The sequence below is a fragment of the Loxodonta africana genome, chromosome 8 (genome assembly GCF_030014295.1).
Source record: "Loxodonta africana isolate mLoxAfr1 chromosome 8, mLoxAfr1.hap2, whole genome shotgun sequence".
Classification (NCBI taxonomy): Eukaryota; Metazoa; Chordata; class Mammalia; order Proboscidea; family Elephantidae; genus Loxodonta; species Loxodonta africana.
The window spans coordinates 25,615,552-25,626,423 of record NC_087349.1 but is presented as its reverse complement, the minus strand read 5'-3'; positions in this window follow the sequence as shown (position 1 = coordinate 25,626,423).

Here is a 10,872-nt window from a genome sequence, read left to right as displayed (position 1 = left end):
GACAGAGTAGAACTGCCCCTATAGGGTTTCCAAGGTGCACCTGGTGGATTCGAACTGCTGACCTTTTGGTTAGCAGCTGTAGCTCTTAACCACTACAACACCAGGATTTCCAAAGCTTTGGCAGTGGTGGATTTGAACCCATGCCCCCAAAGAGACTGGAGCCTTAGTCTAGTGCCTTAGACACTTGGCCACACTACCGTCTGCCTATCTTTCATAAAGGCCCATATAATAATGCTATTTCTCTCCCTAGTTTGAGGAAGATGTTTTCCTGCCTACTATCTTTTTGCAAGTATTATACTTTCATATGTGCTTCTTCATGGACAGGATAGAGCAGTGATAGGAAGATCGCATTCAGGCTCAGACTTACATTCATTTGCCCATTCATTCATCACTCTTTCATCTATTTTGGGAAGAACTAAAAGAACCAATGAAAAAAAGCTAAACTGAGGGCTCTTTGCTAAGTCCCCCTATTCTGTTGATATCCTGCTGTACCAAGGGTACAGTTATAGTAATTTAACTCTTCTGCCCAAGCAAGGGAAACCCTGGTGGCATAGTGGTTAAGTGCTACGGCTGCTAACCAAGAGGTTGGCAGTTCGAATCCACCAGGCGCTCCTTGGAAACTCTGTGGGACAGTTCTATTCTGTCCTATGGGGTCGCTATGAGTCGGAATCGAATCGACGGCAGTGGGTTTGGGTTTGGCCCAAGCACAAAATTGTTTTTACAACTACGGAAGTTAGTACTAAGCCATGATAAGTGATAAGGAATGGGTCCTTCCATCCTTACAGTGATGGTAAATTTTTCAACAACTATTATTTTAGGGTTTTGCTCTTCACTGAATTCCAGTAAACCAGGAAAAGGCATGTTATGAATTGAATTGTGTCCCCCCAGAATGTGTGTCAACTTGGCTGGGCCATGATTCCCAGTAATGTGTGATTGTCTACCATTTTGTCATCTGATGTGATTTATCTATTTGTTATAAATCCTACCCTTTATGGTGTTAATGAGGTGGAATTAGTGGCAGTTGGCAGTTCTGTTAATGAGGCAGGACTCAATCTACAATATTAGATTGTGTTTTAAGTAAATCCTTTTGAGATACAAAAGAGAGAAATGAGCAGAGACACAGGGGGACCTCACACTACCAAGAAGGCAGAGCCAAAAGCACATGTCCTTTGGAGACGGGGTCCCTGCACTGAAAAGCTCCTAGACCAGGGGGAGATTGAGGATAAGGACTTTCCCCCAGAGTAGACAGAGAAAGACTTTCCCCTGGAACTGGTGCCCTGAATTTGAACTTCTAGCCTCCTAGATGTGACCGAATAAACCTCTGTTTTTTAAAGCCATCCACTTGTGGTATTTCTGCTTTAGCAGTACTAGATAACCAAGACAGGCAGATATTAATAAATATTATTACCATTTTGAAGATGGGGAAAATAAGATCCAGAGAAAATGAAAGGCATGGCCAATTTCACCCAGAAATCAGCAAATGCAAGGCCAGGATGCACATCACTGTTCTTTACTGTTTTAACTACAGTGCTTCTAGAATAATTAGGGCATAAGAAGGACTAAGGCAGATGAAAGAAAAAGGGGAAAAATATAGCCAATGTATAGAAGAAAAGAGGAAATACTCCTGTCCTATTACCCACGGATAATCATGTAACTTTATCTAAATAAAATATGAGTTTCACTTAAATTTAATAACAAATAAAATAAATTAAACTGACAAAATAGCCAGACTTCTAACTTCAAATTTCTTCAAAATTTTGGTGTTTTCATTAGAAAAAAAAAAAAACCCTAAAGTTAAAAACAGATTATGAAAAACATTGAGTTTGTGGTTATAATTTCTTTTGATTTGCTTAATTTTGGATTTCTAGAATATAGTACCTAGTCATATCATAAAATGATAAGTTATCAATTATATCTAATTCAAAAACAAATATACACACCTTTTTTTAAAAAAGAGCAACATTGAAACACTATTTGTATGCTTATGATAATTCTCCAAGAGAAATTAACAAAGAGTTCATCTGTAAGCAAAATATCTTCTGAATACTACAAATTACTTTAGTTAATGAAACATACCTTCTAGATGATAGGTAGTACGTGTGTAAGCCCAAAGAGAGCTCCTCAGTCTACTAAATTTTCTGATCAATGACACTTTCTGTATTCTAGGACAGCATTGTTTCTTGCCTCCTACTAACTTCTTAAAAAATCACAGCATCTTTGTTTGGATATAAACTTTTTTTTTTTAAATAATTTTTATTGTGCTTTAAGTCAAGTCAGTCTCTCTCACAAAAACCCATATACACCTTGCTACACACTCCCAATTGCTCTCCCCCTAATGAGACAGCCTGCTCTCTCCTTCCACTCTCTCTTTTCGTGTCCATTTCACCAGCTTCTAACCCCCTCTACCCTCTCATCTCCCCTCCAGGCAGGAGATGCCAACATAGTCTCAAGTGTCCACCTGATCCAAGAAGCTCAGTCCTTACCAGCATCCCTTTCCAGCCCGTTGTCCAGTCCAATCCATGTCTGAAGAGTTGGCTTTGGGAATGGTTCCTGCCCTGGGCCAACAGAAGGTCTGGGGGCCATGACCACTGGGGTCCTTCCAGTCTCAGTCAGACCATTAAGTCTGGTCTTATGAGAACTTGGGGTCTGCATCCCACTGCTCTCCTGCTCCCTCAGGGGTTCTCTGTTGTGTTCCCTGTCGGGGCAGTCATCGGTTGTAGCTGGGCACCATCTAGTTCTTCTGGTCTCAGGATGATGTAGTCGCTGGTTCATGTGGCCCTTTCTGTCTCTTGGGCTTGTAATTGCATTGTGGACATAAACTTTTTGATCAGACATTTGTTCCTCCCACTTGCTAACAGCTCCACTTCACCCATTTTTTAATTGGAAGAAAAGTATGTCTTCATCTGACATGTTGTACATCATAAACTTACATTCTGGTCCTTGATAAATTCACGTCATTATGTTTATTTTCATATTGAAGACATTCTTTTCAAAGCCTATGATTTTCTCTTCTAATTTAGACTCTCATTTTCAGCTCAGGGTAGCTTTCTTTCATTATTTTTCGAATGGTTTCCTATCTATTTCATTTATGAAATTATGATTAGATGTATTTTGGCTCTCCTGGGTCTGTAAGTTTGTGTCGCTTTCCTCTAATATATTCTGCCTCTGCCTCTTTTGCTTTACACTGTGTTATAGATTTGTTCACCTTTTCTTCTGGGGTATTAGTTTAGTCTTCACACTTTGACACTCATTTTCAATTTAAAGAATTCCTTGTCACGTGATTGCTCATTTTCATAGCAGCCTTGTTTTTGGTTTATGGATTCAGTAGTTTCTTAAATCTCTGAGAATACTATTTGTTGTTGCTACTGTTTTTACATTTCTCTTGGTTCCATTTCCCCTGGGATCAATTGCTCCCTTTCTTGATCTTTTCTCTTTCACATTGTTGGTCTGTATCAAATATTTTGGGATCTTTTGTCATTCATTGATACTTAGGAAGGACTATAGTGATTGATGAAACTGTCATAAGAATTCTTTTTCTGCATTTCTTTGAGTATATTTACCCCCCAATCTTATTTAAACAAACAAACAAAAAACCATTGCCGTTGAGTCAATTCTGACTCGTGGTGACCCTATAGGACAGAGTAGAACTTCCCCATAGAGTTTCCAAAGAAGAGCAGCTGGTGGATTCAAACGGCTGACCTTTTGGTTAACAGGCAAGCTCTTAACCACTATGCCACGACGGCTCCCCAATCTTATATCGCACAGAAAATCATTTACCTTTTTCTAAATAAAATATTAATTGCATTTAAATTTAATAGCAAACAAAAGAAACTAAAATGAAGGAACTGCCAGACTTCTAACTTTAAATTTCTTCAAAATTTTGGTTTGTTAAACGAACAAACAAAAATCCAACATAGAATCAACAGGGTTCTGTGTTCAATGGTAGGGGAGACTGTCAATTCTGTGAAAGGGACAGGGGCATGTTGACAAGTAAGATTCTATCTGGAGCATGTGGGTAGAAAACAGGCAGGTTGGTAGGAACCCCCACAATTATCAAAGTAAGGAGAAAATTATCATGGGAGAGGAGTGTAATTCCCTCATGGGTTAGCAGCCTTTCCTTTTTTATCCCCTCTGTGACCTCCACTGAGACCCAGCTCTATCAAGCTTTTGCTTTTATATTTGGTTCAACATCCAAATCCTGAGCCCCACCTAGGAAGATCTATTTACAGTGTTTAAATGTTCTAGGGTCACATGTCTCTGCTGCTTGCCATTCTATATACTCTGGGAAGTAGAATGCCTAGATTTGCTGTACTGGAAGCAGTATTTTAGTTGATTGGTCTGAGAATTGGACCTCTATCCTCTTGTTTTTTTGGATCTGCTGCCTCCAAGCTTGAGGTGTTTCTGCTTCTCTCTCTCTGTCATGGAAGGAGCAGCCCATACTCTTAGAGTGACTTTCTACTATATTTGCTTTTCCTTATCAAAAAATTCTCATTTATTCAATTCCGTCTGTTTTCAGTCTTTGAGTCATGCTATCCCTTCTTGTTTTCTACTTTATATGGAATTTATTCTACGGAAATGTGCTGAAGATGATGTATCTGCTCAGTTTGCCATTTTAGGCCACTTTTTGTTGTTTCGGTGATTTTGACTCATGGCAGCTCCACGTGTGGCAGGGTAGAACTGTGCTCCACAGGGTTTTCAATGGCTGCGATATTTTGGAAGTAGATAGCCAGGTCTTTCTTCCACCTTTGGTGGAATTCGATCTACCAACCTTTCATTAGTATCATCAAGTGCTTAACTGTTTGCACCACCCAGGGACTCCTCTTCAACAATTAGTCCTAGTAAATTAATGTTGTCATTACCGAGGATGATACCTATTAGGCCTAGTAAGAGTCAATTCTTCCATCCATATTAGGATGTTCTTTTTTTTTTTTAATAATACATGTTGTAATATGCAAGCACTTGACCCCTTTTTTCTCTTTAATCTGGAAATCTTAAACATTCTTTATTTCCCTATTTTCCCAAATAAAGTCTCAATCAAAGTTTTCTTTCTTCCTTCCTAAGCCAGTGAATTTAAATTGGGTATTTTAAGAAAGCAATGGCCAGTTATACCAAGATACTTTTAAGAGAGTCTGACTTTGGTTATAAAGAGATTTAATGCAAGCCTCTCGTTTAACTTAGAGGCCTGAGTCATCCCTGTAATGACATGTTTTCCTGAACCGTGACAGGGCATCCTTTGCCACTCAACCTCTACTTTCCATCAGGTGAATAAAGGACCGGCACCAAACAAAAGCAAAGGTAAAATATACTTTTTGTTCTGCTTGAAAAATTCTAAGGATCGTTTTTAGAAATATGCTTTCTTAGGGGCATTAGAGGAAAACAAATTTTGGCTAACTTCTTGGAGTCCCGCAATTTCTTTTCTAGCGTAAATTGCTTGACTGCATTTACTTGCCAAATGTGCTACCTTTCAAAATGTGAACTTGTTTTTAGGAACCTAACATGTTAAAAAATACGTTTTTCACTGATAGTTATAAGTTGATTTTCAGTTAATTTTCTAAATATAAATTTGTATTTGAAAATGAGTCTACTTTAATGACGACTCAAGCCTTGCTTCATTTCTTCTCTTCATGTGCAATCTCCTGAAAAGCAGCTTCTTGCAATATGTTGGATTATCATAACCTAATACTTGCCTGGTAATAACTTCAAAGTATATTTCCCAAAGCAGGCTAATAAACTAACTGTAATTAAGCAGTCGAACACATGGCTTTGTGCGCGAGGCACATGTTTTAAATTTTTCATAACTGATGGCAGTGAAGGATTCCTCAGACTAATTTTGTGGACATCAATAACTTCCATTAGACTATAAGCGTATTCCTTTATTTGATCAAGATTTTTGCATAATGTGTTTTAAAAGATGTGTTCTATAGTTATTATACCGCTACGGGCAGTACTAGAGGACTGTTATTTGGAAAAAGTATTGCAATTTTAAGGAGACATATGACATTTAAAAAGGGTTCAGAGAATAGCTGTTTATTGGCCATAAAAATAAGCTTTAAAATACCTTTCCACATAATAATAAAGGGACTGAACATATAGAGATAGTAATCAACAGGCACTTTAAAACAGAAAATCTCTTAGGAATTGGGAGGACAATATCTATCTGTCTATCTATCTATCTATCTACCTATCACCTATCTACCCATCTATCCACCTATCCATCTATCCATCTACCTACCTACCTACCTATCTGGAAAGAGTAAGAGAGAGAGAGGGAAAGAAATTTAGAATTTTTCCAGAAAATTAAGAACAAGTGCTTAAATATATGAAAAAGATAAATCTTAAATAATTTAATCTATTGAAGGAGAAAATTTTAAAGCCAAGACAACTTCCTAATAATGGGGAAAAAAGCTTGTCTCCTTCAAAGATGAAGTGAAAAATTTGAGAAATTATTAATTGAATAAGATACTTTAGGCAATCAAACTTGATATCTCTAAGTCCATTTGTTAGCTATTGAGTAACTGATTTTGATCTAAACCAAAAGAACCAAACCTGATGCCATCAAGTCAATTTCAACTCATAACAACCCTATAGGACAGAGTAGAACTGCCTCATAGGGTTTCCAAGGCTGAACTCTTTGTGGAAGCAGACTGCCACATCATTCTCCTGTGGAGCAGCTGGTGGGTTTGAACCACCAACCCTTTAGTTAGCAGCTGAGTGCTTAGCCACTGCACCACCAGGGCTCCTGACTCTGATCTGTAGACTCTTTTTTCTCCCCTAAACACCTCACATTAAAACTAAGCCAAAAAAGAAGCCTCACAGGACAAAACTTTTATCTCTTCATTGGCATATTTTGACTCCAATTATTGTAATGTTTGATTCTCTATTTTCCTGTTTACACAAAACCTCCCTTCCTATGTTTCTCATGTGTTTTCTCTTTCACAGTAGCCTGTGACCCTCATACAGTTCAGTCAAGTAGATTAGAATGACCCAGGGTTGAGCTATTTGTTTCAGGGCTTTCTGAATTCCCAGAATAAATGTAACATTAACACCATTATTACTTGAGATATATATCTTACGGCTATAACACTATGTTATTTAGAAATATCCAGGAAAGCATAGTTACATGATCTATTTCAGTCTTCTTTGCAAATTAGATTTCATTTTGAAGGTGGCAGGAAGATCTCTTGTTGAAGTATTCAAATTTTTTAATCAATGTAAGTACAGTCATAAGCAAAGAGTTGAAAAGGTGTTTGTCTTAGGCCAGGTTCCTTAGAGGAACAAAACCAGGGAAGTATACACACCCACCCACCCACCAACACACACACATATATATAAACAGGTAAAATAGAGAGAGAGATTTAGTTCAAGGAAATGGCTCATTCACTCAGTTGTGGAGTCTGGCAGGTCCCAAATCACTGGGTCAGGTGTCAGGCTGGAGGCTTCTCCTGACTCACATGGTTGCAGGGGCTGAGGAACCAAAACTGGCAGGTCAGACAGCAGGCTTCTGGCTCACAGGCTGCAGGAGCACTGAATCCCAAAATCTGCAGATCGGGTGGTAGGCTGCTGGCTTACATCCTAAGAACCAGAGGTGAGAGAATGACGAGTCGAATGCAGGATCCAGAGAGAGAGAGCTTTGCCAAAACATCCATATATATTGGATGCAGGCCACACTCCAAGGAAACTCTCCTTTCAGCTGATTGGCCGATCACATCAGGTCATAAAATGTAGGATGATTACATAATATCTGCCAAACCACTGAGAATCATGGCCCAGCCAAATTGACACATAGTCTTAACCATCACACTGTTAAATGGAGGAAGTTAAGAAAACTATAAAAAAGAAATAATCAGTGGTAAAAATTCATGTGCAGAGACACAGGATTCATACCCTTTATGATTTTTTTTTTTTTGAGAGTCATAATATGTAGTGTATTCCTTAGCAAGTAAACTTCTGTGTGAACCTGATTCTCTCTTGGAAAGAGCTTTAGCAAATTCAGTAATTAAAATTTTATTTACACTTAGGCCATCATCTATATTTACTTGTTAATTGAAATCTTAGTCTCCTTAGCTTAGCACATTCCTTGAGTTTTTCTATGCACGATAGGATTGCAGATCCTGTGAATTTCTAACGGGAACTATTTGCAGTTGTTTTCTTCATAGAAAAAAGCTTCTCACTTAAAGTTCCCATGTTCATAGTAGACCCAAATAAATGAAGCCCATTTCTCTTTTATCGTGTGTATTAAAAAAAAAAAAAAAATCCTATTATTCAGGGAACAATATTCCATAGATATATTGGGTGTTACAAAGATTGACTCTTGTCCTAGGGTGGGATTGTTTGTCCCTTTGTCATAGGCATTTCTGGCCAACCTTTATCACATTCTTAGTCCAACTAAGTGATGGGAAAATCATTGAATCTCCTTATTGTATTAGGAGATCCTCTCAAGGGTTACATTTGGCAATTAAAATCTATTTCAAATATTATCAAATTATATGGTTTGTACCATGGTTTTGGGGGACATCTAGGTGAATTTGCATCGCATAATTCATAAAGGAAATGTTCTGTATCCTACTTAGATGAGTAGCGTCTGGGGTCTTAAAAGCTTGTGAGTGGCCATCTAAGATACATTTATTAGTCCCATCATGTTCAGAGCAAAACAGATTGAAGAAAATCAAAGACACAAGGGAAATACTAGTCCAAAGGACTAATGGACCTTATGAACCACAGTCTCCACCAGCCTGAGCCCGGAAGAACTAGATGGTGCCCTGCTACCACCACAGACTGCTCTGACAGGGATCATAATAGATAGTCCCCGACAGAGCGGGACAAAAATGTAGAACAAGATTCAAATTCACAAAAAAAAGACCAGACTTATTGATCTGACAGAGACTGGAGGAGCCCCCAAGATTGTGGCACCCAGACACCCTGCTAACTCAGAACTGAAGAAACTCTCGAAGTCCACCTTTCAGCCAAAGATTAGGCAGGTCTATAAAACAAACAATAATACTCTTCAGGAACATGCTTCTTAGTTCAACCAAGTATACAAGACCAAATGAGCAGCGCCTAGCCAGAAGCAAATACAAGAAGGCAGGAAGGGACAGGAAAACTGGACAGATGAAAACGGAGAACCCAGGGTGGAAAGCAAAAGAAGAGTGCTGACTTATTGTGGGGATTGCAACCAATGTCACAAAACAATTTGGGTATAAATTTTTTTGAATGAAAAACTAATTTGCACTGTAAACTTTCACCTAAAACACAATAAAAAAATTAAATGATTTGTGAGAATAATTTACCTTAACTAGTAAAGAATATCTGCCTTAAGCATTGTGTTCTTTTAAGATCTATATATATCAGATCAAATCGACAAGGGCAACTTGAAGGATTAGATAGGAAATTTAGGGAACAGTAAGTTTATGTAGGAGTCCTGATGGTGCAGTGGTAAAGAGCTCAGCTACTAACCAAAATGTTGGCAATTTGAATCCACCAGTTGCTCTTTGGAACCCTATGGGGCAGTTCTACTCTGTCCTATAGGGTTGCTGTAGGTTAGAATCAACTCTACGGCTATGGATTTGGTGGGTTTTGAGTTTATTTTAATAGGGTAGGAACAACTCAGAAAAGGAAGGTAAGAATGGTTGTATGACTTGAAGAATGTAATCAATGTCACTGAATTGTACATGTAGAAACATGTACATGAATTGGTGTATGTTCTGATGTGTATATTCTTAACAACAATGACACAAATTATAATAAAAAATGATATGGTTTGTGTAATTAGACTACATGCAATCAGCAGTCTTGAAAAAGTCTTGAACACACATTAAGATTTAATTGTGTTTATTGCACACTTATGGCTAGCATATGTTATTATAATTAATGCAGAAACTCAATTTTCTCTACTAAGATCCAAATTGGAAACCCTGGTGGCATAGTGGTTAAGAGGTCATGTGCAAACCAAGAGGGCAGCAGTTCAAATTTTGCTCCTTGGAAACCCTATGGGGCAGTTCAACTCCGCCCTGCAGGGACGCTATGAGTAAATTGACTTGATGGCAACAGCTTTGGTGTTTTGGTTTTAATACCCAAATGTAGCACAGTTCTCATATAATGTGAACGGGCAACTGAAGTAGAGTTCTCTAATGATCTTTTTAAAAACTCATGCAAACTAATGATTAGTTAACTACTATATTTGGTGCTTCAAAAAATTATTATTAGTTTTTGGTTTATTAAATAGAAACAAAGTATAATTCACTGGGTACACATTAACTACTTGCTTTTGAAACCTGGAGGAAATCAGGCTGACGTACATTTAACTGCAGCATCTGGAGCTTCACCATTTGCTCGATTGGTGAACCTGAAGTGGAAGCCTACTGCCTTTGAAGGAGATTTGGGATACCTATGTAGCTAGTCATACAAAATCCAAACCTTAGAAGTGAAGGAAAGTACAGGAAAACACAATTTCACCAGCTCTTTCTTTGTGTGCTACGTCTGTTTAGATTGCTTAATTTTGACAGGCTTGACAGTTTACAGTCAAGTTTACCGAAGGTTGATAGGGATATTTCAGGTTGAAGCTGTTTAAAGGTATTTGCTTCATGATTGTGGACTAAGTGGGTATGTAAGATTGGTTGTCAACCCTGGCTATACATTAGAATCACCTGGGAAGCTTTTTAAATAGTGCTGATGCATAGGGATTAGGGTGTGGTGATTTGTTGCAAAGAATTGGCTTATGTGTAGGGCGTTGGCTAGGCAAGTCCAAGATCTGTAGGACAGGCCATAAGGAAGGGCAGGCTGGAAATTCTTGGTCAGGAGATGACATTGCATTCCACAGGTGGAATTTCTTCCTCAAGGAAACCTCAGTTCCACTCTGAGATCCTTTCAACTGAT